This window comes from Mustela erminea, chromosome 7 (assembly GCF_009829155.1).
Source record: "Mustela erminea isolate mMusErm1 chromosome 7, mMusErm1.Pri, whole genome shotgun sequence".
NCBI lineage: Eukaryota > Metazoa > Chordata > Mammalia > Carnivora > Mustelidae > Mustela > Mustela erminea.
In genome coordinates, this window is record NC_045620.1 from 129537826 (window position 1) to 129558885 (window position 21060).

General features: G+C 49.2%; 1 protein-coding gene across 2 annotated transcripts in view; it reads left to right on the forward strand.

Annotated features, from left to right (window-relative positions):
* The first annotated feature begins 2999 nt into the window (after positions 1-2999).
* CYRIA (CYFIP related Rac1 interactor A) overlaps positions 3000-21060 on the forward strand; it is a 104828-nt gene continuing 86767 nt past the window's right edge. For both annotated transcript variants that reach the window (XM_032353256.1, XM_032353257.1), the window contains exon 1: positions 3000-3117. The gene's annotated coding sequence lies outside the window, so the exon portion shown is untranslated. The remainder of the gene's footprint in view (positions 3118-21060) is intronic.

Below are 21060 nucleotides of genomic sequence, written 5' to 3' on the forward strand. Positions count from 1 at the left end.
TTAAGTGCACACAGCCCGTGAGTGGCACAGCCAGGATTTATGCTCGGCTTTGATTTCAAATCGAGTGGAAGTTTCAGCCATGTCTCAGAGAAGTTTCCTTGTCCTCAGGAAACTCGTGTACATGGTGACTCAGAGGGGTAAGTGGCTCAGACAGTTAATTTCATGAGATTTCAGAGTCAAGAAGCATAAGCCCAGATGCCACCACTGGCCGCAGACATCATAAGCCTCAGAACTAGTGGTCCTTGATAGCTGGAGATGGGAGAAGGAATCATCCTAGGTGTACAAGGAAGCAAAGCTTCAGAAGCAGAAATGATCCTTTGGAGGAAGGGGGTTGCTCTGAGAAACAGAAAAAAAAAAAAAACTAATTAGTCCAGAATTTAGAGGGAATGTTCCCCCAGGCCTGGACTGGATCTCAGTGAGACCAGTCCTTGTGACTAGAAGATGCTCACCTTCCATGACCCTGCCTTTCCACTCGGTAAATATTAGTGGGCACCGAGTTTGTGTCAAGTATTGTTCTCCGCACTAGGGATGCTTTAGAGAATGCGTTTTCAAATGTGACAGAGTCAAACCTGGTCCTGGGGGGCAGCCCACAGCCCCCCCCACCCCCCAGTGATGATGATATTTTTCACCTGACCATCCTCATTGCGGCCCTTTCTTTCTCCACCCAATCCCCAGGTACACTTGACCTTTCAGATTCTGTAGTTGACACTCTGATCGAGACTACCCAGTTGCCTGAAGCTGCCATGGTCAAGGGCAGCCTTCTTGGGCCGGTACCCTGGTTCTTCATTGTCAGCCACTTCGTGCTGTCCCCCAGGCCCTGCAGCCATACCGACCCCCTTCCCACCGGGACCTCTCTTTTGTCCCTCTACCTGGAGTGTCCTTGACCCCATTTTTTGCCAATTAAAGACTAACTCATCCCTCGGGGTTCAGCTTAAAAGAATCTGCTTTCCATTTCCCCCAATCTCGAAGAATTCCTTCTTGGCCTGGGCCCATACAGCAAATGCCCCTATTTTCTCCTGCTTTCTTTTCTGCTTTGTCATAAACCAGGACTGGCAATCTGTCTGAATCCTCCTCAGGGCCAGGGACCTGTGTCTTTATGCCATCATTTAGCACAGTGCCTGGCCCTGCATCAAAGCTTGAGAAATCTCTTTTAAAAAAATAAATACATGAAGAAGATGCCCTTGAAACTGGAGCAGTTCAATTTAAAGTTAATTTAATTAAGACATTAAGGTTTATTTTAGCAAACTTATACTGTGAATGAAAATTTAATCTCAACCTTCCTGCCCCCTCAATGACAGTTTAATTTCACTATAATCTTTATTATAGTAACCTCTAGACCTGTTATTAGTATTACTAATGAAGTTGAAAGACCATTTCGTCTGATTATTGTGTCTTAGGAAACACTTAATTATTAAATTCCACACTGATAATTAGAAACCCTGTTATTTCATAATGGGCTAGGCAATGCTCTACAGGTATCCGTCAATTACAGAAACAGAAGCCATCTTTTAAGTGTGTGGAAGTGAAGTCTCATACATCAAATAGTCTCTTATCACCAACCTAAGCTGTATTATTATTAGGGACAGACCATGTAAAGTAAGGAGTATTCCTGTGGTCTGAAATGATAGTGTTTTATGGGGTGCATGGCATCTGTAGCTGCCTCATCTTTGTCCTGTCCAGAGCCCGGCCAGGTCCAAGGTGGAGAGAATAAGCCAGAAGTTTGGGTGTGTGTATGTATGGGCAGGCACTAAGAAGGGTCTTCTAATAGAGACACCCCAAGTTAAAATGGATTTTCTTTGCAGAGATTGACAACCGGGCCTGGGCCAGACATGAGGGGTCTTGACTCCCAAATGAAGAAGGGGCAAGCGTTCGTTCTAAGGACACTTCCACCCAGGAGACTAACTAGACTCCTAGTTATTATTAGTCATTCTAACTAGACTGTGCCCTCCTGGGCCTTCCCTGAATTCTTACCAAAACCCAGCGCTGGAGCCATGCTAGGCAGCTTTTCAGAGTCTGAAGAAGGCAGGGATGACATCCCCTGAAGCATGGGAAACTCAGAAAGGAGATGGCATTGACCAAAGTCTCCTGAAGCTCTCCACACTCTGGGACCTGGGACGCCTTATGCTCCCACCCACACACCCCCTGACCCTGACCGGGTTCCCTTCACAGGACGAGGCCCATTGTATGGGCTTCCAGAAATGTTTCACGATGCTCTGGCTGACTGGGAAAGGAAGTAGGAGAAGGCGGCCCCCAGCCCCCCAAGAAGAGCTCTGACTCACAACCTGTTTGGCACCCTGCACCTCTCGGGTTTCCTGAATCTCTCTCTAATGCAGAAAGCCTTCATGGCAGATGCTTTAAAACAATGATCACGACAGTGACACTCCCTAATCTCCCACACTTCCCTGGCATCACAGAATTTTTTCAAGTGTTTTTGCAGGCTTACTCTTTAGAGCAGTTAACGTTATTTGGATTGGAGCATTTGAAAGACTTTTTTGGTGGTCCCATCAGATCCCTGCAGCCCCCAAAGCTAGGAATCTGTTCAAAGTATGAACACGGAAGGACAGGGAGGAAGGCGGCTTCAGAACCCAAAGTAACGTGAGAGGGTGGGAAGAGGTTAGGGCGGTCTGGCTGGGGGCACGAACACTAAATTGAGGGTGGCCTGCGCCTCTTGGGGTGGACTGCAAGGCCCTTCTCCGGTTTCCTTGGAGGGCATAATGGGTATGAAGGAATTCCGTGTGCAGAAGCTGCAAGGGCTGGTCCCGGCTTGCTCGCGGAGGCCAATGCCGAGTGGCCAAGGCCGAAAGGAGGCCGGGGCTACCGTGTGCGCAGGCGGCCAGCACCACTCCCGGGGGCGCGGAAGGGGTCGCCGCGCGCGTGTGGGGCTAGGCGGGTGCCGGCGCGGGTGGGGAGCCCCGGGGGCCGGGGCGGGCCGGGGCGGGCCGGGGCGGGGCGGGGCGGCCGCAGCGGGCCGGGCTGGGGGCGGGCCGGGGCGGGGCGGGCCGGGGCGGGGCTCCGGGGCCGTCTCGCAGGCTGCGGCGGCCGCAGGAGAGGCGTCCACAGCGGCGGCAGCTGGGGCAGCGGCGGACGCGCGGCCGAGCAGGGCGGCGGCGACCCCGGGTGAGCGCAGCGCGGACGCGGCGGGGGCGCGACGGGGAGCGCGGGTGGGGATCTGCAGGGAAGGGGGCTCGGGAGGCGCCGCCGAGAGCCCTGCCATCCTTCCCCAGCTCCCGATGCCCCGGCAGCCTTCAAGGGAGGGAGGGACAGAGAGCGGAGGACCCAGTCCTTCGGTCCTAATTCTGCGATCGCCTTCCAGATGTCCGTCTGTGCGCCGGTTGCCCCGATCCCCAGGACTGCTTCCCGATTGTGTTACAGGTCACCCCCATCACCCCTCAGCCACTCGGTCGTCCGCCCCCCCCACCCCCACTCCCGGTTTCTCCGCCCCCAGCCAGGTATCTTCAGCTCCAAAGCCATTCTTCCAGGACACCCCAACCTTCTGCTTCCCCCTTCCCACCACCAGAGGCCCAGGCTCCCCGCCTCTCTCTACAGCGCCAGAGCAAGGACGACCGCCACCCCTCTGCCCCCAGTGCCTGCACACCTGGACCCTTCTGCGGCCACCTGCCCTAGATGTTCTTAGCCAGTCAGCGCACTGCTGTGTCTAGGACCCGGGCCTCCTGGCCCTATCACCTTCCTCCTCCTGAGAATCCCAGTCTGGCAAAAGGGACTTTACAGATCTTGCGCTCTGGGAACAATTTGACCCACTTCCCAAAAGGCTGGTCCCAGGCCAGCAGTGCTATTTGGTGGAGACACCTGTCTTGCCTGCCAGCCAAAAGACTAAGAAGCCTCTGTCAAAATGAGCCAGTGGGTTCCCGGATCCTTCTTCAAGCTGTCCTGACTTGCTGGCCAGTGTTCCCAGGGACCAGAACGAAAACATTTGTCATTTAAGACCTCCGGGGGTATTTGCTGAGTCCACCCCCAGATCCTAGGAATTCCCCCAGCCACTGTGTTGGGTGTGTGGAGTCGTGCAGTGACAGGCCACCCTCCAGGGCCTGGTCTCCTCACCCATGTCCTTGTTTCCCTGCTTGTGCCCCAGGGACTCCAGGGGCAGGTGTTTGGGACCTCGGTCGCCCCACAGCTCTGTGGCCCTCCTGCTTTACTCTGTTGGAAACTTTTCCCGTCTTTCACTATCTCCGTCCCTCTGGATAGGGCCTGGGCCATCTGCATTGCATTGAGTCCCCAGGGCACAGCAAGCTGGGCTGGGACCGGGAAAGGCTGGGCCCTGTGCTGCAATGAAGGGCCAGCAGGAGGAGGGTGGCTGCTAGCCAGGTCAGGCTGCGTATCTGGGCCTGGGGACTCTGGCCTTGGGGTGGGTCTGGGCTTTCACTGAGCCCCGAGTGGGGTCCCAGGCTCGCTTGGCTGTGATGAGAGTAGGCAGAGCAGGGGCTGTTTTTCCTGCGTGCTTCTGACTGTCTTGTGTTGCTATGGTGACAGTTTTGCCTCTCTTCTTCCTTCTGACTCTTCTGGGAGCTGGTTTTTATTGGTCTGTTGTCCTGTCTTTTATGACTCTAATTTCTCCTTTCTACTTGCTCTGAAATAAACAGTCATAAACATGGGCGCTGGGCCCAGGCTGGGGGCTGGCAAAACTTCACCTCCTTCTGGCCCCGGGCTCCTGCGACGGGAGAGAGGTGGGGACGGACCTGCCCACACTGCCTCCTGCCTCCAGCTCTGGGAAGCGGGCAGCGCCTCCGTCTCAGGCACACCATGCCTCCCATCCTGCCTTCGTGCTAATAATAGACTCCATGTGTAGTGAAGGAGCTCGCTGATGTTCGTGACAGCCCTGTGGGTTCGGGGCTGTCCCCACTTCGCAGATGACAAAACCAAGCTCAGAGTGAGCCATCTCCCTCAGGTCTGGATTTAGCCTGTAGTCAGAGCTCCGTTTTTGTTCAACGAATGGAACAGTGATGGAGCTGCCCCCAAAGGCCTATGTCCCTGACCTCCTACCCTGTAGGCTTCCTGGTCTTGCTCCTCCCGGGACAACAGGGCCCCCTAAACCCCGTGTTCTGGGGGTGCCACTGACTCCCACAGTGGCAAGCTGCCAGGGAACTGCTGTCAGGTCTTTGGTGCACCCTCGACCCCAACTGTTGGAGACCCAAGTTCAGAGGAGAATGAAGCCACTTGTCACTTCCTGTTTCTTTACTCAGCACCAAGAAGCATTCAGTTTGCTTTTGCTCTCAGGGCCTAGATGCAACTGGTAAGTCAGGGGCACTGAGAGCCAAGTTAACCCCCACCCCCACCCCCAGCCCAGCCAGCCCAGAGTGAGGAGTTCAGAGTTGGCCAGGGCTATAGGTCACCGACTGTCAGCTGTCAGTGACACTCTCCAGAGAAGCTGCCCCCCTCTTCCCTTTTATTTTCACTTTTTTGCATACTTTCTTCTTTCCCACCGCCCTGCCCCCACCCCCACCCCAGCTTTGCCTATCTATGCTCCAGGCTTGGTAGCATGAAAAGACTAGGGAATCAGCAGCTTCATTGTCAAATGTTGGCCCTGGAGAAGTCAATTCAGTCCTATGGGCCTCAGTTTACAGTCTTTAAAACGGGTTTGACAGCATCTGTTCCAATAGCCGTGTTTGCTTGTTCCTGAAGGATGGCAAGGAGTAGCCTGTAGGGGGTGTTTTGAAGGGCTGAAGTCCTGAAGCACCTATAATGCTCTCATCCCTTTGGGAAATCTCAGTGTTGAAGAAGAGACCCTGAACTGTTGCCTGGAGATGGAAAGCTGGTCTAGGAATCATTAAGCCGTGATACCTCAGGGTTGGGAGGCACCGTCCGAAGTCATCTTGTCCAGCCTTGATGTTGAATTCACCTTTCATCCACTTGACCTTCAACGAGCATCTACTCTGAACCAAATAAAGTTTTGGGAACTGAACATTTAAAACCCTGTCCATCATTTCTCTTCTCAAAGAATGAAGTCAGACATAGAAAGAGATCCTTATGATTCGTCAGAGGGGTGGCGCGTTGAAGGAAAGTCAGGGAGAGGTGTGGCCTCAGACAACTTGACTAGGTCACGCATTAATGTTGAATCAGGCATCTTGTGCTTGGTGGCTACAATTTAGTTGTCTTACCACTGCCCACTTGGGGATCCCGAGTCCACCCTGCGTGGCGATGGGGTGATTGTTCCAGAGCCCCTCTGGTGGTGAGCAGGAACAGCAGTGGCCCACGGCCGGGAGCCAGCCCTGCCTTGCTGAGTTTCGACTCTTCAACCCATGGTATCCTCTGGTTCCTCCTTCATCCTGCTTATAATCCTTTCTCAGAGGCTGCATGATTTACCTGACAGTGCAGAACGGTGATGGGAAAGAAGTAGATTTTGGAGTCAGCTATGAATCCAGACTCTGCTGCTGCTGTGTCCCAGATGTGGGATCCTGCAGGACTGTCTAACCCCTCCGAGCCTCAGTTGTCGTACCTGTAAAATGGTAATACTGATACTTGCCTTCTAGGAAGGAAATGATCTCACGTCTTTATGGCATCTGGCATGGTGCCCACCTCACAGTAGACTTGCTCTTATTTACTCTCATTGATTAGAAAAGAGTTCTCAGTTACTGGGCCTCTGGGTCCTCTTAGAACGGAGGTGGGGAGCTCTTTGGACTAATTCTGGCCTTTGGAGATCTATTCATTATCTGGAAAGGTTAAAAATTGCCCATGTTCCAGTTCCTCAACTGCTGGTCAGTCTGCGAGATATCTCTCGACAGATAAACTATGCTCCAAACACAGTGAGTTTATGCAAATCACCAACTTTGTTTTCTCAAAGAGGAATGAATTTGAAATGGCCAAAAGGACACTCTGAGTTCAAGAATATGTTACTATCCGTGAGAATACTGTAATTTGCTGTTTTGCCTTTGATTTTTATTGTCAGATCCAAAAAGTCATTGTCCAGACCAGTGTCAGGGAACTTATCGCCTGTATGTTCTAGGCCATTTATGGTTTCAGATCTTACTTGCAAGGTTTTAATCTACTTCATGTTCATTTTCATGTATGGTGCAAAGTCATGGTCTGGTTTCATTCTTTTGCACGTGGCTGTCCAGTTTTCCCAACACCATTTGTTGAAGAGCCTGCCCTTTCCCCATTGTGTACTCTTGGCTCCTTTGTCAGAGAACGCTTGAAAATGAATGTTTCATATGTTTTATACTGGGGTGTTTAGCTTCTTTTTTTTGAAGTTACCATGTTACATTGTAACATGTACCATGTTACATTGTAACATGTACCATGTTACAATGTAACATGTACCATGTTACATTGTAACATGTGCCATGCTACACTGTGACGTGAACCATGTTACATTGTAACATGTGCCATGCTACACTGTGACGTGAACCATGTTACATTTTTCTCAAATCATCACCAGAACTCTGTGAGGTTAGTATTCTTGTCTCCTTTTCTATAGTTCGGGAAAGCGGGAAAGGCAAGGTAACTGGCAGAGTCTATCAGCTAGTAAGGGACAGGGCCAGAATTTAAAACTGGGGCCTGCTTGCACTTTCTGCCATAGTATACAGTCTTGTCATTTCCTTGGCTGGTGTGTCAGTGACCTAAAATAATTGTGTTTGGAGAAGGAGAGCAGATTTCAACGGGAGTGGAACTGGTCAGTAACTTAGACTCGTAGTAAATATTTAGAGACCTTTAATAAGGATTTTGCTCTCAGTGTAGCATTAATGAAGCTTTGTGTGGTTGGCTGAGGCCTCATTCCTAGAAGTGATGAATGGAGGAGTCTGAAATGTCTGAGTTAAGAGAAAATGTTCGATGATGCTAGAAGTAGCTTCCTTTGCTCAAGAATGGATTGCTGGTTTGTCATTGAAATAAATTGAACTGATTTTATAACTGAACATACGAACAGAAAGCATGACAGGTACGTCCCAGGAATATATAGGGACCAAAGCAGCAAGGTCAGGAAATGTGGGTGGGTGGCTTTTAAAAGAGAGGGTGGTTTGGATGCAGGCATCATAACCCATGTCTAGGAAGATGGAGGTACTGAAAAGCGATTGAAAAATTGCTCACTCCTGGCCTTTCTCAGGTAATTTAGAAGCCTGATTTCCCTGGTTAGGAAAGCCATTGTCCCAATGAATCCAAGTGCTGAAAATGGGTGCCCTGTTCGCCCAGCAACGGGCTTCCTGGGTCCAGCTTAGTGCTGCAGACAGATGTGTTTCTATTTGCAATTATCTCAGGGCCTGAGTCTGGTGTCTGCTTATTTAATGACTTCACTTTCTAATAAAAATTCTGTATGGTGTGGATAATTAGATCTTTAAAATGAAACTGGGGAAATGGTCTGCCCCCAAAGAATTGCAGTTTTATGGTGGATCAAGCATTAAAATGAGATCATTCATTCATTTAACAAATAGGTATGGGGTGGGCTCTTGCCCTGTGCTGTGCTAGGTAGGGTACAGTGATCAAGAGGGCATCGTCCCTGCCCTCAGCTGGCTGTCATTTCGGGCGAGGCAGAGGAGAAGCCGCGTACCTAAATGGATCCTTGTCGTTTGTCCTATAGAATGCCGTGTGCCAGAAAAAGAGGGAAATGTAATCATTTTGACTCTTGCTGCAACACAGTGAGAGTTATTATTGTGTTATTTATGGATCCCCTGAATTACACCTGACACGTTGCAGGGAGAGGGCGAAAACGCGTGGCTGGGGCAGCTGATGACCCGGGCGTGGCTCTCAGCCCTGCTCCTCGCTGCCTGGGTCAGTTTCTCTGTCAGTGAAACGGAAAGGTTGGATTTGAGGGCTTAAAAGAGTCCTTCTGCATCGAGCCTGATGATTCTAATACGCCCGGGAAGGGGCAAACCTGGCAGCCTTAGTCAGGGGGGCCACCAAGGCCAAGCTGGGGATGGGGAGAGCCAAGGGCATTTTCAAATAATTTTCTCAAAGAGCAGAGAAACCTCGCTGTCCTTCTCAGAAAAGGAATCCGCCATTCTGATTGACCATCAGATAAATGAGTGGAAGTCAAGGCCAATGACAACAGGGAGAGACAAAAGGAATGCAGGAGCTCTAGCTCAGCAGAGGCCGGGAGGAGTCACCAGCTTACTCCCACTTCCCAGGGTCTCTGCTGACATGGAGATAGGGGCTTGGCTTCACAGATGTCTTGGCTACCACAAATGCTTTAAGTTAATGTCCTTTAAAAGAATAAATTTGGTTTGATAATCCCTGAGCTTTGGAATAAATGAAAATGCACAATCATTTTAGGATTGTGAGGAACAATGACGAACCCACAACTCTCTCAGCACAGCATCAAGTCCCATCTTTCCCACTGACAACCAAACACAGGCCCTTCCAGAAGCAACCATGGGACTGGGTCCCAGTTTCCTAGACTAGGGTGGCAGTGTGCTGGGGCTGGGAGGTGAGCAACTTCTCATCTGTCTGAGGCTCATGGTCCTCTCGGTCCAACATGGGCCCTCGCACCTTCCGAGGCATGGAAATTATTGTCCACAGCAATTATGAGCATTTCGGATCACTTTTAGCCGTCTTCTGAAGAACTTTTGAAACGGATATCCCCATTCTGGATGGGGAAACAGAAATGCAGGGGTGTTAAGGAGCTTTGCATAAAGTCACCTCGTTAAGGAAGGTTGTGGGCTGATGCCCGAAGCCACATCTGTGTGCCTGCAAAGCCTGGTCTCTCTCTCTCTGTCACCCACACGAGAGATGAGAGCCGTGTGTGTGTGACGAGGGTGCAATTAATAAGCGTGGGTCTCGGCTAAAATCCTCATCTCAAAGAGCTAGATGTGCTTCCTTACCTTGAAATTGAAAAGACGAAGAAGGAGGAGGGGGGGCGAGGGAGGAGGAGGAGGAGAAGAAGAAAATAGACCTGTATTTTCAGGCTTCCCTGGGACCGTATCTCTGCATCAGACTGATGTCCTTGGAGGGTGTCCTTTGCTCAGCCCACTTCATCAGAGAACGCCATCCAGCAGGAATGAGCTGAGCCTCTGGTGTGTGCGGCATATGGCCTTGCTGAGCTGTGGAACCCACCCAGTTGAGGCAGGCTGTGCAGAACTTATTTTTCAGACCTCTCCCTGCGACAGCTGGAGGTCACAGGAACACGAGAGAACTGTGGGCTCAGTTGCAGAACGACGGACTTGCCTGTCCTCAAAACTGGAACGACACCTTTGGTCTACTTCCTCTATTGCACAAAAACCGAAGTTAAGAGAAAGAGACAGATAGATTGGGGAGCCAGTATCAAAGGCTTTCCAAGGCTAGCACAAGAATTCGGCTTCATGGAAGCTGCAACAGGGCTACAGCTCTTTGAGAGGTCTGGAGGTGAGATGTGCATCTGCAAGTTCTGGAGAATATCCTAGGGCTACAGAGAGAGCAAAGCAAACCTGGGTTGCAATCCTGGCTCTTCCCCTCGGCAAATTCCTCAGGCTTGCTGAGGTTTGTAATTTATGAGCTGAAGTTAATGATACTTGTGTCTCAGGAATATTGTAAAGGACAAATCAATTAAACCTATCTCAGTCTCCCTTTTGTACCTGCTTGTCGAAGAAAATTTTTGAGAATTTTTTGCTACTTCCTTTAGGCGCCTCTTTATTTGTTGTTTGGGGTAGAAAATGACCTGGGGCTTCTCTTTGCCTTTAGAGATACATTCCTGAATTGCCCCCGACAAATCCCCCGAATCCACTCCTCTGGGTTGATGCTTCTAGCTGGGAGCCTTCATTTTATACTTGAATTGAAGCTGGCTGTAGTGTTTGCTGGAGTGTAGTATAAGGGTTGTGCTGACTCTGTAAGTCACCCTAAGTCTTTTTCTTACTGTGCGTGCGTGCGTGTGTGTGTGTGTTTTCTTTCTGGAGTGTTGAGGTTTCAAATCTGGGCCCATGAGTGTCTTAGACAGAAAAATGAGTTCATAAGCTGTTTTCTGACATTCCCCTTTTCGCAAGTCCAAAATCCAAAATCATCTGAAAAGTTACAGTTTTATCTCTCCTAGCTCGTTTGGAAGCAAAAGCTGGCCTGATCGTACCTGAGACTATGGGTAGCTTTTATTTATACCGCTCTAGGTGGGTAAGCTTTCATCAGATGGATGAGTGCCCCCCACCCTACCCAGGGTATACGTAATACATGCTCTATATTATTGTTTTAAAGCCTGAAAGATTCTGAATTTAGAAGTACATGTAGGGAAGAGATTTCAAAGAAGGGTTCGTGGGCTTCTTCTTCAAAAGCCCATAAGAACACACAGCATCCCTTGAGTTGGGGGCTTGGGAAGATATGAGTGGGCCCTTGAGCATCCTACTTTTGGTACCAGTTGGTATGGGGACTTGGTTCATTCATTCCTTAACGCATATTGTGTACGGGATAGGTATTACATGCTATATTCATACAATAAAGGAAGCTAGAGAAAAGAAAGTGTTGAGAAAATCATAAGGAAGAGGAAATATATTTATAGTTCTGTACTGCAATTGTTAAAAAAAAAAAAATCCAAGTATAAGGGACCCGCATGGTTCCAACCTGTGTTATTCAAGGATCCACTGTAATAGGGAAAAAATATTAAACGACCATCCTTGGCACGGACCCAAAACAACAAAGGCAACAGCAACAACAACAACAACAACAACAAAACCTTTTAAAGCAGCAGTTCCAAAGTTTCATGGAGACAAAGTGATTTTTCAGAAAATTCCATAGAACTAAAAATAAGCTGGGAATGTTTGGTCTGGTGTGGCTTCTAGTCCAATGTCATCATTGGCCTGTGGAGGAAGGTAGAAGGGAATTTTTAAGTCTTACTCATCGTTTTAGCCACGTGAGGAGGAACCAGGTCCTGAAGAGTGGACCAGGGGAAGTGAAAGCGGCCAGCCGAGCGTGAGAAGGTCTTGCTTCTTATCACAGGTCTGCTCTTGACTTGGCCGTTCAGCTTGGGCTGTTGCTTCCCTTCTCTGGGCCCTAGGAACGTGGTTTCTAAGTCAATTAAGTCTTTCTCCCTCTCTGAGAGGTTGGGAGTGGAGGTGGGGGGCCCCCAAGAGAGTGAAAAGAGCTCAGCAGCTGGCTTGCTGGCCGTGTTCTGGTAGCTTTCATCCAGCCTCCATGCGGACCAGAGAGGGAGGCCACGAGGCTTCCCCACACTCTGCATCGGTTTCCTCAGGCTGTTCCTTCTCACAGCACTGACCTTCTGATTCCTCGGGACTGGTTTGTGTGGGATCCCCTGGGGCTCTAGGCCCTGCACCGTTGCCCAGCAAGGACTCAGTGACACTCCCGCAAACATTGCTGGTGACCGGGTCCCTGGTGGAGGTGGCCTTCCCCACAGCTTCTCTCTTGCCTAGGGTAGTGGTTGAGGCCACTCAGCGTTGCTGAGAAGTCAGGAAGGAGCATGAAAGTTCCCTCTTGTAGACCTTGGGACCAGGAAGCTCTGCCCAGGGAAATGGAAGAGTGTACCTTCACGAGCTAAGCATGGCTTATAGAAGCTGTAGGGAAAGGGCTTTGGGGATGAATCTCATTCTCTCTCTCTCTCTCTCTCTCTCTCTTTCTTTATTTCTTTGCCTTTTAAGTTTACACTTCAGGTATCATCATTCTGGCTTTTGCCAGGGTGAACATTTCACCTGTCTTCCCGGATCTAACTGTGGAAGTTAGATCGGGCCTAACTTCCAGTAGATCGGCCTCTCCCTGAGCACCCACCCTGGCCATCTCACCTCCCGGTAACTCATGTTAGGAACCAGGGGCCTGACTGTGGACAGGGGTTTTCCACAGTGGAGAAGTGACCTCCAATTTTAGGATCCTGTTGCCTTTCTGTTCGCAGAGACTGTGAGAGCCACTGGGGAGCAGGAAAGAGCATAGACACCAGGGCACGCTGAGGTGGGGGTATTTCTGGGAATGGCTGATGCTTATAAGTTAGAGAGGCCTGGACTCGTGTGTGTGTGTGTGTGTGTGTGTGTGTGTGTGTGTGCATGCACTTCCGATGCACATGTTAGGGAGCCCTTTCAGATTCTGGGAGGCGCTGCCAAGACCTGAGCCCTGCTAGGTGTACTCTGAACAAGGCCCACCTCGACCTGAGCCCTGGTTTCTCTGTAGCTCAATGGGGGACTGACCACTGAAGTGCTTCTTCAGGGCTAAGGAACCTTTTATGTTTCAAGGACCAGTGACCCCTGCGCTCGGCAATTCTGGGCTTCCCTGTCAGGAAGCCACTACATTATGTTTCTTAGGGGGAAATAGCTCATCCTTTTGCTTGGGAAACAGAGACCTCTGTCAAGTCTTATTCTAGACATCCTTGAAAATACTCGAATCCTTTGAACTTATTACTTTAAAAATAAAATAAATGAAAGAAAACCCGAATATAAGGTTTCAAAGGTAAAGGACGAGGAAGTTACTCAGTTTTGTTTAACAGCCAGTTGGGGGACATAGGAAAAGATGACGAAGGAGAAAGGCAAGAGAAGGAAAAAGAGAAACCCAGAAGGAAAACTGTGGCAGCTGCCTCTATCCCAGGAACCGTGGTACTCGGGTCCTCTCGTGCAAGCTAAGTGGAGTTGGGAGCCTGGAGGGGAGAGCGCAGAAGGAACCGAAGTAGGAAGCGAGGGATCCTGGCTCAGTTTAGCTTCCTAAGCTTCCAAGGAGCCTGAAGACCTAGCAGGATATGGAAGAAGCAGGGCCTGGGGAGTCCCCGGGGAACTGAGGTCTGCCCTGACTCACTAACTTTCTGCACTCCTCTTCCCTCTCCGGATCCCGGTCACCGACTAATAAGTGAGTTTCACTAGATGAAGAGTAGAGCAGTTCCTGGGGTCGAAGAGGGAATCCTGGCCCCCGACTCTGGGCCCAAGGCTCTCCGGGAAAGGAAGAAGGAAAGCCTGGCTCCGGTCTGCAGTGGTGGCGTCCCTCCCCAGAGGGTCCATCCACATGCGGGCTTTCCTCCCTCGTGCCTGGGAGCAAGCCTGTAAGCTCGTGCTCGAGTGAATGAAGTGTTCTGTGCACGTTTCCTATTTTGACTTCCTTTTAAAGCACTGTGTCAAGATGCTATCTCCTCCTCCCTTTTTGACATCATTCACTCGCTAACCTACTAGCGAGGTTGTGGGTTGTACAAATTTATCTGCTCAACCTCAAGTTCAGGAAATACTCTGAGTAGCTCATAGAAACAGAAATAGCGATGGTGTTTTTGATATTTTATGGTATATGCGCATGAATTATTTTTATGACCCAGGGCCAGCAGGGCCCCTCGTTTTTCAAAGCCCACTCAAATGTTCAGTTATATTAGTACCAATGAGTTACGCTCTTCCGTGCACAAGGAGCACCTATTAATTCTATTTTACTAGGCTGCCTAGGTGCATTTCTCACCCTATAGACAACCTTGCAAGGCAGATCTGTTGATTTCTCTTTTGAAGATAAAGGCAAGGATGTCAAGAGAATTTTACAAACTTGCTTTGAGACATAGGACTGAAAGGGGCCCAAGGATTTTGACTCCAAACTGCCCGGCTCTCAAAATCCCACACTTACCCACACCACATAGTTCACTGCTTCCAGGCCACAATCTTATTTTTTAGGAAAATACGTTTTTTTTTCCCCCTGCCATGACTCTCCTTAAGCCTCAGAAAATACAATCTGAGTTGGAGTGCGCTGCCTTTTTCCAGAATGGAGTCCCATGGCTCTCCCTGCTGTAATGTAAACTTCATGCAGTCACTGTATTTCCATATAACAAACTTTTACTATGTACTTCCAAAGTAGCAGACATTCCTCTAGAAGCTTTTCTGTGTCATTTAGTAGGAAAAGATGTGGCCTTTATCTTACAGAGGGCAAAATTCAGACTCAGATGCCATGATGTACACAAAAGCAAATAGCATATAAAAAGGGGATGGTTCACTTTGTGAATGAACAATTTAGAATGTAGTTCTAGAGTGCGCTTGGGATTTTGCTTCTGGCCTGGGACCAAGGCATCCCTTGTGAAACTGTGAGATCAAGTTCAGCTGACCCACCCTGCTCACACCCGCTTTGTGCCTGGCTTCCTCAGTCTCCGTCGGCTGCGGTTGGAACCTAGTTTGGTGGTTGTGGAGAAAGGCAGTGTTCCTCTTGTCTTTCCCCATCTTGCATTAGCCTGCACCGTCCCTAGCTCATTTCAGTTAGTCTGAACTCCTATTTCAGTTTCATTGCTCATCATAGACTTGCCAACATTAAGCATTAGTGTCATATTACAGAGGAGAAAGCGGTAACATGATTTAGCCAAGATCACATGTGGGCTCAGCCTTCTTTTTCCAAAATGATTTTTTAAAAATTTTTATTTAAATTCAATTAGCTGACACACAGTACATCATTAGTCTCAGATGTTTGATAATTTATCAGTTGCAGATGACCCCCGGTGCCCATCACATCACGTGCCTTCCTTAAGGCCCATCCCCCAGCTACCCCATCCCCCCCCCACCCACTCTCCAGCAACCTTCAGTTGGTTTCCCAGAATCAAGAGTCTCTCATAGTTTGTCTCCCTCTGTGATTTCTTCCCATTCAGTTTTCTCTCCCTCACCCTGTGATCCTCTGCGCTGTTTCTTACACCTTGAGTGGCCTCGATCTCATCTGAGATGCATTTTACTGACCCAGAAGATCCTTTGAGGGCGCCTGGGTGGCTCTGTCGGTGAAGCATCTGTCTTCAGCTCAGGTGGTGATCCCAGGGTTCTGGGATTGAATCCCAGATAAGACTCCCTGCTCAGCAGGGAGCCTGCTCTTCCTTCTCCCTTTGCCCCTCCCCTGCTTGTGCTCTCTCGCACTCACTCTCTCTCTCTCAAATAAATAAATAAAATCTTAAAAAAAAAAAAAAAAGGATCCGTTGAGTTTTGGTTCTGGTACTACCCTCTCCTGGATATATGCCCCAACTCTTGCCAAATCCATCCGTCCATCCGCCCATCCATCCATCCACTTACTCAACAAATATTTATCAGGCATTCACAGTGAGCTGGGCATTTCTCCTCGGTGTCAACGTCTGGAGATTCAGCAGTGAATCAGGCAAAAAAGCTCCTTGCCCCCATAAAACTCTATTCCACGGGGGAAAGATGCACCATAAACATGCGAACAAGTAAAATGCGTGTTATGTTAGATGTCCCGTGTCCCATGCATAAGACTGAAGCAGAGAAGGTGGGCAGAGTGGGGGTGAATGGGGGGAGGGTTGCTACTTGACGTTGGGTGGTCACAGACGTCCCCGCAAAAGGTGAGGATGAAGGAAGGTCTGAGGGAAGTGAGAGAATGAGCCGTGCACCTGGCTAGGGAAGACATGGTCCAGAAAGAGGGTAGGCAGGGTAGGTGTACCCAGCCCGTTGAAGGACCAACTGGGAGACCAGGGCTTGTCGTTGAGTAGACAGGTGGGCAGGGGTAAACAGAGGTGTTGGGATGACAGTCTAGGGCTGGCCTATGATTTTCTTTCCTTTTTTTCCCCTAAGATTCTATTTATTTATCTGACAGAGAGAGACACAGTGAGAGAGGGAACACAAGCAGGGGGGAGTGGGGGAGGGAGAAGCTGGCTTCCCGCTGTGCAGGGAGCCCAGTGCGAGGCCTGGTCCCAGGACCCTGGATCATGACCTGAGCAGAAGGCAGACGCTTAACAACTGAGCTACCCAGGCACCCTGGCCTGTGATTTCAGTCACCCCGTGTTTTTCCCTCTGACTGAAAGCCTTCACTGTATTTTTAGGGTCACCTTTTCCACTGCTCTGCGCGCATACTGGTCTGTGCAGCCCGGAGGGAAGGCCTCTTACATCCTTGGTTTTCACATCCCCAGTCCCCGGCTCAGGCCTAGGGGAGAGGAAGTGTGCAGCGTGTAGAAGTCCACTCCTTTTCTTCTGCTTCTTTTTGGAAGGCCAAGTGTTCTCATTAAAGACTATTTGTGATTCTTTTGATAAAAAATGGTTATTTTGAAGGAATGCCACTTCTAAACTCCAATTAGCCACTTCCTTCTTGGACAGCCATCAAAGGGATGGACTCCCTGGGGAGAGAACAAGGTGCCAGGAAAAAGCTGGAAGCGAAAGTTGCAGAGAGGAGGGTGTTCCCTGGAGTCCAGAGGAAGAGGGCCTCACCCGAAATCCCCAGGGACGGAGCAGGACGGCCCAGTTCCCTGCTGGGTACTGGTGTTTACAGAAAGTGACCACAGGCTGGAACCAGGAGGCTCTCGAGAAACCCTCAAAGCAGGCCAGGAGACCAGCAAGGACTTTCCACTCACTGCTTCTCAGAGGATAGCTGGGGAGGGGGGCCCCCAGGGACCTGGAAAGCCTTGTCTCTGGAGACCTTTCTGGAAAGAAAAGAACACTTTCCCTGCTCGGGACTTTCCCCTCCCAGAGCGGAACTCTGGTCTCTGAGAGGCTTGGGCTGCTTCTGAGGTGGGGCAGGAACATGTGAAATGCAGATGGGCTAAGACAAGAGGGCCGGGCAGAAGCATGTGGCCTTCGGTGACTCGTCACTTGCGAGACCGCCCGTGGCTATCAGCTCCCACCTTCTTTTCTGCTTCCAGTCAGAATCGAGCACCCTCAGGATAAAGGGGACATAGTGCAATGGCCCAACTCAGAGACCTTGATGCAAGTAGCTCAGTAGGGTCAAAGCCAGGGGGTCTGGGGGAGTGGGGACTGAAGCCAGACGTCCTGAAGTCGGTGGGAAGCTGTTAAGGCATCTCAACAAGGCAGTGGTGACACGGGACTTTCAACCAGAGGGACTTGTGTGTCAAAGTGTGTATGACATTCTTCCAAAACTGTGGAGCGTTCATCGGTGAGAGTTGGGGAGGACAGTAATTCCTTCATAGCTGGTGTGTCAGGTGGTGGCTTTGTTAGAAGGAATAAAGTAGGAAAATGAAAAGTTTGGCTTGTCATTACTCAACAGGTTTTTGTTTGTTTGGTTGGTTGGGTTTTTTTTTTTTTTTTAGAATGAACCATGTACAGGCACCTTGCTAGGGGATTGTCTGTCTAGACCCCCATGCCCTCACGGAGTCTCCGTTCTGTAGGGGTTTCTAGAAGCACTGTTCTCCAGGGCACTTGAGATAAGATCTCTTGAATGCTCTGGCTTTTTTTTTTTTTTTTAAAGATTTTATTTATTCCTTTGACAGAGACAGATCAGAAGTAGGCAGAGAGGAAGGCAGAGAGAGGAGGAAGCAGGCTCCCTGCCGAGCAGAGAGCCCGATGCGGGACTCGATCCCAGAACCCTGAGATCATGACCTGAGCCGAAGGCAGAGGCTTTAACCCACTGAGCCACCCAGGCGCCCCGAATGCTCTGGCTTTTAATGCATGTTGCAAATCTTTAAAAGTGGGGGAATACACATTCACGGTACCTGAGAAGAACAGAGAGCGAGTTGTCTAGGCGCCAATGACCTTTTTAAAACAAGTCACGGCCTCGCCTGGCCCTTCTCTCCCCCGCGTCGGTGGACTTGGCCTTCTCTCCTTGCAGCCCTCCCTCTCGGGGATCAGATGAACATAACAAACTTTGAAAACAAGTCAAAAGCTCTCTACAGTTCGCGAGGTGTTACTCACCTGCCTGAGAGGGACCTCCGTTAACAACGTAGCACCTGTGAGAGGTTTGGACGAAACCTAACGTGTGTTCGCAACCCAGTCGTTAGAAACTTTGCTTCTCTGGTGTCTCGGACCGCCTGTATGGGCTTTCCTCCAGCTTTCACAATGGCTTTTCCTGACTTCGAGCTAGTGCCCGGTTTGTGCAGTTTGGTGCAAAATTTTAAAAACATTCATGTGTATATGTGTACCTGAGGGCTATGGGGCTGATTGTATTTTTGGTGGCTATTACACTAAAGAAAGAAGGCGGCCAGGATGCTCGCTCAGGATCTGAAAAGCCTGGGCTGCCTTATGAAAATAGCATCTGTGGGTAGAGAGCGGGGAGGCGGGTGTCAGAAGTCAGCCTCGCTTGGGTCAGGGTAGGAAACCCATAGTGTGAATGAAAAGCAGCATCGCAGGGTGCCAACTCTCTCAGACCCCCAAATAGAGCTTTTGAAAGCTGAGCTTTCTGGTGAAAAGATCCGCTGTTGCCGAATGCCTTCCATATATGTCAGTAAGCTGGGACAGAGAGTGTAAAGCCTGCCTGAAATCTGTCTAAATCAGTAATGAAGGTCACTCACCCACTCCTGGAGGAAGGAGCTTTTTTTTTTTTTTTTTTTTAAAGTTAAAATTCGAGAGAAAGAAGAAAAATAAAGAAGAGACCGAGAACAATCGGTTTGGATTTAAAACAATAGGAATAAGAAAATTGGAATTAGTCACCCCAAACAGATCCGGTGAGCCTCGGTCCTGAATCACGACCTCCCTGACAAGGTTTTAAGGTCAGGGCTTCTTTATGGTCTTATTTCCTGCTAAAGTGACACACTGTTCCCAGCGCTGGCTTCAGGCATGTGCCAGGCATCCTGGGGATACGTGACACGGAGCTGTTTCAGAGCTGCTGCGGGGCGACTCTGCAAACTCGGGAAGCCTTGCTGTGGCCAGAGAATAGCCACTGTCCCTGAGATGTTTCAGTGAGACCATGTGGAGCCCCTCTAGCCATGGGGCAGGAGAGCTGAGGCCAGTCCCCGGACCCCCTGCCCGCTCAGTCCAATGCAGATGGAGGTTCAACCCTCTGGTTCTGTGTTTGTCTTACTGTAGGTCTCTTGTTCTTTGGCTGTGTCATCCCTGATCTCAGGAAATGGCCCAGAGACCAGGGAAACCTGTGTGGTTTGCTACCGTTTCGATCAGTCTGCAGTTTGCAAGGAAATTTTTACACTGAAAATGTGTCATTCCTGTTTTTAATCACACTGGGCTATGATCAGGATTTTGTTTCTAGTATCTCTTTGCTGTTTGATTCTGGGCCATCACTTTTTTGTTTCTTTGTTTGTTTGTTTTGTTTTGTTTTAATTTAATTTAATTTTTTTCAGTGTTCCAAAATTCACTTTTTATGCACCACACCAGTGTTCCACACAATATGTGCCCTCCATAATCCCCACCACCAGGCTCACCCAACCTCCCACCCCTCTCCCCTCCAAAACCCTCAGTTTGTTTCTCAGAGTCCACAGTCTCTCGTGCTTCATCTCCCCCTCTGATTTCCCCCAACTCACTCCTCCTTTCCATCTCCCAATGTCCTCCGTGTTATTCCTTATGCTCCACAAGTAAGTGAAACCATATAATAACTCTCTCTGCTTGACTTATTTCACGCAGCATAATCTCCAGTCCTGTCCATGTTGCTACAGAAGTTGGATATTCATCTTTTTTGATGGAGGCATAATACTCCATTGTATATATGGACCGCATCTTCCTTATCCATTTGTCTGTTGAAGGGCATCTTGGTTCTTTCCACAGTTTGGTGACTTGTGGCCATGGCTACTATGAACACTGGGGTACAGATGACCCTTCTTTTCACTACATCTGTATCTTTGGGGTAAATACCCAGTAGTGCAATTGCAGGGTCATAGGGTAGCTTTATTTTTAATTTCTTAAGGAATCTCTACACTGTTTTCCAAAGTGGCTGCACCAACTTGCATTCCCACCCACAGGGTAAGAGGGCTCCCCTTTCTCCACATCCTCTCCAACACACGTTGTTTACTGTCTTGTTAATTTTGGCCATTCAAACTGGTGTATGGTGGTATCTCAATGTGGTTTTGATTTGAATCTCCCTGATGGCTAATGAGGATGAACACTTTTTCATGTGTCTGTTAGCCATTTGTATGTCTTCTTTGGAGAAGTGTCTGTTCATGTCTTCTGTCCATTTTTGACGTGATTAGCTGTTTTATGTGTTGAGTTTGAGGAGTTCTTTATAGATCTTGGATATCAGCCCTTTGTCAGTAGTGTCATTTGCGAATATCTTCTCCCATTCCGTGGGTTGCCTCTTTGTTTTGTTGACTGTTTCCTTTGCTGTGCAGAAGCTTTTGATCTTGATGGAGTCCCAAAAGTTCGTTTTTACTTTTGTTTCCTTTACCTTTGGAGACATATCTTGAAAGAAGTTACTGTGGCCGATGTCGAAGAGGTTACTGCCTATGTTCTCCTGAAGGATTATGATAGATCCCTGCCTCATGTTGAGGTCTTTCATCCATTTCAAGTTTATTTTTGTGTGTAAGAGAATGGTCGAGTTTCATTCTTCTACATGTAGCTGTCCAATTTTCCCAGCACCATTTATTGAAGAGACTGTCTTTATTCCAGTGTT